Genomic DNA, 8,021 nt, shown 5'->3' with positions numbered 1-8,021 from the left:
CCTGGAAGGCAGTCTGACAAGTTGAAAAAGCTTCTGGAAGCATTTCTCAATCTGCATCCCTAAGACGAATTCCTGGTTCCATTAAAATGAGTGACAAAACTTGAGCTTATTTAAGCTGAATGGGACTTCTAGTTCCTAAAATGATGGCATCTTGACATGACTTCACACACAGCTATTCTGCCTGTTTCTAGTACAGCATGGGCTATTTTTACCTCTTTATGTAGGGGGCAGTTCACTAACACTTTGTGTCTTCTGGATAGCCAAGTTTTGGTTTACCATGAGACACAGAAAATCCCTTTTCACTTCTAGAAATCTCTGGAACTACAGAAAGGTATTTACTGCAACTAAGTGAATAGTAAGTATTAGACATAATTATAGAAGCAGATGCATGTTTGATTAAAGCATGGAGTTCCTGTTGCCAGAGAATCAATGCCAATTCAGTTTCATGAGGCACTAACAAAATATTGGTTAATCCATGATGAAAAAGAGAGGTGAATGATAAGTATTTTGTGTGGTGCAAAAACAAATACAATTACTCCCAGTTAGAAAGTTCCTCAAAAATATTTATGAACTATTTTGAATCAGTATCAAGACACAAATGCATGTTATCCAAACGTTTCCCTATTTTCAAGCTTGCAAAGAGATCCGCAGCTGAAACATGATCCAAAGGGGTAATAACACATTAATGAAAATAAATCCTTTAACAGAGAAGCCATAAGAGATATTACACCGTTTTGATTATGTGTCTTTTTTTTTTTTCTTTAGCATGAAACTAAAAAAGAAGTTGTGTGTCTAGATTTGAAGCTCTATGCCACCCAGCCCATGGTATAGGATCATGGGGATACACATGATCACAACCTGAATCTAGATGGACCTATCTAGAATCATGAGGATTAGGTGCAAATGAATAGATAGTATAGCTGTTTTCACTGAAATTGAAAACTAATCTGTTGCAATGTCAAAGGAAGAGATGAAGGTCTGAGGAGGCACTATACTTCAGTATGCAGAAAAGATATTTTTCTGAATAATGTAACTGAGACATGCTTCCTAAAACAAGAATTTGTACAGGAATTGGTAAATATGTGTTAGTGAAGAAGTACTGGGTTTGCTCTGGAATGTCTTGTTGGAAGTATTACTGCTTTCAGTAGGACTGCTGTAACTCACGCAGCAGTGACATTACATGCTCTTAGATCTATACCATCTATATCACTGTCTCTATTACTTGAAATCTGAGTACAGCTGCTTACCCTTCAGGTCCTGGCTGTCTAAGGAAATGGAATAATGTGTTTCTCCTCAGTTTTGTAGGATGTGGATAAAAGCTACTGAAGATAAATGAAGTCACAAGGTGCAAAAGATGAGAGAGGCAGATTCCAGGTGGCTCTGGCTTGCTATCGGCTGGCTCAAAAGGGATGACTGTCCCAGTGGGAAATAGGCAGAGCTCTGTTTTATGACTTACTGTCTGACTTAGTACACTCAGGAGGTCCTGCAGGATAATCCTGTTTCATAAAAATGCAATTTGTTAGCATCAATTTCCACTTAATGTTTATCTCATAGGTAATCTGAAGGTCACTTGTAAAATGGGGTTCTTTAGCTGAGTGTGGGTAGAATGGTCCTCTCCCAAATACCGCCAAACTTAAGTCTTCTTAATTCTCAGGTTACACTGCCTGAAGCAACAGCCTTGCCCAATGGCATTGCCTAACAGAGTTGACAATCAAGTGTTGTTTAACTTGTTATTCTTAACTTCTGCTGTGAGGGAAGGTTACACAGTCAATCAGTTGACTTCTCCTTTTAACATTAAAAATCCTTAATTATCCTAATATAGTATATTGGCATGAAGAAGAACGTATACAGAAGTTATCAACTGATACTTGGAAACTTGGAACAAAACTTTGATGTCCACAGGTAATATTACACCTTGTTACCACAGACAGCAAGGCTTCTTCTTGCTGTATTTTGTCCATGTTATCACTATTTTCCTCTTGAAAATCAAAGTAAAGGCACATATTTCATACTATAAGCCACAGAAGTACTAAAGCAAAGATGAGAATCTAGAATTAGTTTTCCTTGGAAAGCTATGTGCGTTTGTATGTTTATTTATAGACATAGCTATTCCATTCATATTGGTTAGACTTGATATTCCATGGTATTCCCAATCTTTCCTCATTCATTAGTCAGCTGCCTGAGAATACAAACAGATCACAATGCCCCACTAGTGGAGTGCTATTCATCTCTACATCAGCCGTGGCAATCTTCCTTTGATTTTAATCTTCAGTAATGCATTTAATTTTTAAGCACAATGCTTGAGAAGTATATTTGACATCTGAGAAAAAAATTACTTTTACTAATATGTATGGGAAGGGTTCAAATATGTTCATTAATATTAGGTAAGAGCGGACTGTTCCCTCATGATTCATGGACAAGATCTGCAAGTTGCACAGAAAATACCACAAATCTTCCTCATCTTTCCATCACACAGCTTTTCAGCAGCCTGCTCCCTAAGGTGGGGCAAGGGAAACCATCCTGCTTTTATTATAGTCTTTGCATAACTGTTCATTTATTCTTTAATTACACACCCTTGAAAAGCACTCACAGAATCTGGCCTTCTGCTTTCACTTATCTAAACCCCTAAATGCATATGCAATGGGATCAATGAGAGCTTATGGGTCAGAATTGAAGGGAAGGCAGGGACAGGTGACATTACGGTGGGGGTCTGCTACAGGCCACCTGACCAGGAAGACCGAGTGGATAAGGCACTCTATAGGCAGATAGGAGCAGCCTCACATTCACAAGCCCTGGTCCTCATGGGGGACTTCAACCACCCTGACATCTGTCGGAGGGACAACACGGCAGGGCATAAGCAATTCAGGAGGTTCCTGGAATGCGTCGATGACAACTTCCTCCTCCAAGTGGCAGAGGAGCCAACGAGGAGAGGTGCTATGCTGGACCTTGTTCTCACCAACAAGGGGGGGCTGGTGGGGCATGTGAAGCTCAAGGGCAGCCTGGGCTGCAGCGACCACAAAATGGTGGAGTTCAAGATCCTTAGGGCACTGAGGAGGAGGGTGCACAACAAGCTCACTACCCTGGGCTTCAGGAGAGCAGACTTTGGCCTCTTCAGGGATCCGCTTGGTAGAGTGCCATGGGACAAAGCCCTGGAGGGAAGAGGGGCCCAAGAAAGCTGGTTAAGATTCAAGGGTCACCTCCTTCAAGCTCAGGAGCGATGCATCCCAACAAAGAGGAAGTCAGGCAAAAACGCCAGGAGGCCTGCAGGGATGAACAAGGAGCTCCTGGACAAACTCAAAGACAAAAAGGAAGCCTACAGAGGGTGGAAGCAAGGACAGGTAGCCTGGGAGGAATACAGAGAAATTGTCGGAGCAGCCAGGGATCCGGTCAGGAAAGCTAAAGCCCTGGTAGAATTAAATCTGGCCAGGGACACCAAGGGCAACAAGAAAAGCTTCTGTAGGTACATGGGGGATAAAAGGAAGACGAGGGAAAATGGGGGCCCTCTCCGGGCCCACCTCCCGGGAGACCTGGTTACCCGGGACAGGGAGAAGGCGGAGGTACTCAATGGCTTTTTTGCCTTGGTCTTCACCGGCAAATGCTCGAGCCTCACCGCCCAAGCCACAGAAGGCAAAGGCAGGGACTGGGAGAATGAAGAGCCACCCACTGTAGGAGAAGATCAGGTTTGAGACCATCTAAGGCACCTGAAGGTGCACAAGCCCATGGGACCCGATGAGATCCATCCATGGGTCCTGAAGGAACTGGCAGATGAAGTTGCTAAGCCACTACCCGTTGTATCTGAGAAGTCGTGGCAGTCCGGAGAAGTTCCCACTGACTGGAAAAGGGGAAACGTAACCCCCATTTTTAAAAAGGGAAAAAAGGAAGAGCCGGAGAACTACAGGCCAGTCAGTCTCACCTCTGTGCCTGGGAAGATGATGGAACAGATCCTCCTGGAAGCTATGCTAAGGCACATGGAGGACAGGGAGGTGAGTTGAGACAGCCAGCATGGCTTCACCAAGGGCAAGTCCTGCCTGACTAGGGAAGGCCTTCTCTGATGGAGTGACTGCATCAGTGGACATGGGAAGGGCTACAGATGTCATCTATCTGGACCTCTGTAAGGCCTTTGACACGGTCTCCCACAGCATCCTTCTCTCTAAACTGGAGAGGTATGGATTTGATGGGTGGACTGTCCGGTGGGTGAGGAATTGGTTGGATGGTCCCATCCAGAGGGTAGTGGTCAACGGCTCAATGTCCAGATGGAGATTGGTGATGAGTGGCGTCCCGCAGGGGTCCGTATTGGGACCGGTACTGTTTAATATCTTCATCAATGCCACAGACTGTGGGATCAAGTGCACCCTCAGCAAGTTTGCAGATGACACCAAGCTGGGTGGTGCGGTCGACACGCCAGAGGGACGGGATGCCATCCAGAGGGACCTGGACAAGCTGGAGAAGTGGGCCCGTGTGAACCTCGTGAGGTTCAACAAGGCCAAGTGCAAGGTCCTGCACGTGGGTCGGGGCAACCCCCAGTATCAATACAGGCTGTGGGATGAAGGGATGGAGAGCAGCCCTCCCGAGAAGGACCTGGGGGTACTGGTGGGTGAAAAGCTGGACATGAGCCAGCAATGTGCGCTCGCAGCCCAGAAGGCCAGTCGTATCCTGGGCTGCAACCAAAGAAGCGTGGCCAGCAGGTCGAGGGAGGTGATTCTGCCCCTCTACTCTGCTCTGGTGAGACCCCACCTGGAGTACTGCGTCCAGCTCTGGAGCCCTCAGCACAAGAAAGACACGGACCTGTTGGAGCGGGTCCAGAGGAGGGTCACAAAAATGATCAGGGGGATGGAACACCTCTCCTATGAGGAAAGGCTGAGAGAGTTGGGGTTGTTCAGCCTGGAGAAGAGAAGGCTTCGGGGAGACCTTATTGCAGCCTGTCAGTACTTAAAGGGGGCTTATGAAAAAGATGGCAGCAGACTTTGTAGCAGGGCCTGTTGCAACAGGACAAGGGGGCATGGCTTTAAACTAAAGGGGGGTAGATTTAGACTAGATATAAGGAAGAAATTTTTTACGCTGAGGGTGGTGAAACACTGGCACAGGTTGCCCAGAGAGGTGGTGGATGCCCCATCCCTGGAAACATTCAAGGTCAGGTTGGACGGGGCTCTGAGCAACCTGGTCTAGTTGAAGATGTCCCTGCCCACGGCAGGGGGGTTGGACTAGATGACCTTTAGAGGTCCCTTCCAACCCAAACTATTCTATGATTCTATGATTCTAAAGTCTCAAACTAAAAATGACTGTAGATGCTGATTATTTTAATTTTTGAGGCCCAACCTTGGTTACCTGCTAGACCCCAGATATGGCCACTCCAGGGTGTATATAAAAAAAAATGAAGTTTGAACGCTCACAATAGCATCTGGTAAGAGATATTCTATATAACAGGAATGATTTTAAGAGTACAGGTGCAATTTAAGGACAATTTTAAGATGTCACCATTAGGATACATGCTATCTCTGTGGCAAATCTAGTAGGTAAACCACAAAATTTGGCAATATACACTTTTTATCCTTTTGTTGTGGCGTTCTGTTCTCTCCTTTGAGGCAGAATCCTCTGGTAAAATTATTTGCCTTGCAAATGATTTTTTTCAGCAAACAGGAGTTAAGATTTCAGGGAAGAAATAAGCACCAGGGACCGGAGAATTTGAGCAAAGGTCTAAGCTTTCAAGAAAATATTCCTAAATAAAATACATCATGGAAAAGAAAGTAGCACTAACTACTTCAGCCATTTTTTATCACTGTTCTAATATCTTGTTAAGTGTCCTTTTAGTTAGCATGCTTTCTCCTTAAAGTCCAACTGAAACTCCTTTCCCTTACGTTCATTGCTTCCTGTTCTACAACCAAATTGAAGACTTTTGAAGACTTCTGAACTCATTCTTCTGAGAAAGAACTTAAAGGTTCTTCCATTATTAGACCACTAAACCCACTTTTCAGTCTTTCACCAGAAGCCACTTTCATTAGCCCTTCGATCATTCCTTTGTACCACCTTTCTTGTTCATTTTCTGACATTGCATTTCTTGAAATGACATGCCTAAAGGGAGACACCGTACATAAACAAGAGCACACATAGTCACTTGCCGTGGCTGAAATAATACTCAATGACTTGTTGAGCTGTGGAAACTCAATCCTGCTTTTCTAGAAATTCACAAAACATTCGTAAATCCCAGAGTGGCTTTACTTAGAAGACCTTCATTTACCACACTTTTCTAAACATTTGTGAAGACGCGTACACAACTTTCCAACTAGTCACTAGCATTTGAACACACGTTTTCCTAGGTTAGCAAGACAGCTTTTGAAAAATAATTAGCTGTATTCAAAAGTATCCTCATTCACTTGTGGATCTTTTTGCCACCTAAACAGCTTAGCTCTTTTAGTATGTCTTTCATATCAGTGGGTTCTTTTTTTCCTTGACTTTCATTGACAGCTGAGGAACTTAAAAGTAGATGGTTATCCTCTTCACACTTTTCACTCACTCACTTACTTTTTTAATGTAATAGTGGCCTGGCTCCACCCTTCCACTCTCCACAGCTGTGTCCCATAATATAACATACATGAACATTTTTTTTTTCCCTAAATAAACATTATGTCCTAAAAAATTACCTTCATCCATTGTAATCGTTCTGTTTCTCAGGGCCAGTGTTTCCACAGAGGTGAGAGTTAATTTCTGGTATTTTCTGACAGCCTCCCACACTGTGTACATAAATATTTAACCTGTAAAAATGCAAGAGCTTCACTAGGCAACAAGATACCTGCAGACAGTAAAATGGGAGATACGGATCAGGTTTCTCCTCACTGTTTCCTGTGGCTAGCAATGTCTGTTTTGGCAGGAGACCAAAGTGTACTAGATGAAACTCAAAGCTGTAGAAGACTTAACTATAACTGAAAAAAACACAGGCAGATGTTATATACCTGAAAGCACAAATACTCACAAGATTAGAAGGCTTTCAGTAGAATATTTTACAAATATATATGTATGTCTCATTATACTATGACAGTAGCTGCATGGTTTGCCACTTCTGAATAAACAATACCAGATCGATGATAAACAACACACAAACTATTCCAACTTTGTGAAAGAAATGATGGAATTATAGTTAAGAACGTAACAATAAACACTAAAGCTCCCTCCAATTAAATTGTATTTTTTAATTGTAAGTGTTTTTTACAATAAGCTCTCTAGCTCAGATGGTGACTCACTCCAGCTTCCGGAAGAAGATGAGTTAACATCTCCCCGCCTGTTAAGGAGGAAAAGCAAATGCAAAGAGCTCCTGCAATGAGCTCTAGCACAATGCCTTCATGTGAGGTCACTCTGAAAGTAGAAACACAGGCCTGAAAGACAATACAATAAAAAAAAAAAGAGGTGAAAAACTACTATGATAAAAATGGGATAATAGTCCAATTATTGAGAAAGCGTATTAGAAAAAAGAGTCAACGTGGAAGAGTGTCTTACTAAATACTTGTAACACACTGATTCCTACCCTTATAGGCCTGCAGTAAACGCTGCTGTGCTATCTTCTTTACTGAGAAAATGCCAAAAACTTATAAAGATGCTCTGAGCCTGTGTAACCCAGCTTTCTAGGTTATTTCTGTACTTCAGAAGACTCACTGAGCTACACCAGGGATACACACAGATTTCCAGCTTTTCAGTATAAACGGATTGTAGTTAGCCATGCTCATTAATAGACAAGGGAAACAGTCCCAGAAAAAGAGTGTAAACAGACGTTTTGGCCAACATCCAACACGAGTGAAATAAGACTGGTAGTGTCCTACTGACATGGAGAAGGTCAAGAGGGTAGGAGTAATCTGAACTTCGCGCATCATAATTAAATAAACAAAACCAAATACAACCTGACAGCTTGCTCACAATATTGCTCTTAGCTGGTAGGCCCCTTCAATTATTCAGCTTACTGAAAATATCTGAAATATCTTTGTCAAATAACATGTGAAATGCGCAGGAAAAAAAGAAAGAACAACATGCAGGGG

Source organism: Aptenodytes patagonicus, chromosome Z, assembly GCF_965638725.1.
Source record: "Aptenodytes patagonicus chromosome Z, bAptPat1.pri.cur, whole genome shotgun sequence".
Classification (NCBI taxonomy): domain Eukaryota; kingdom Metazoa; phylum Chordata; class Aves; order Sphenisciformes; family Spheniscidae; genus Aptenodytes; species Aptenodytes patagonicus.
This window is presented reverse-complemented; position numbering follows the sequence as displayed.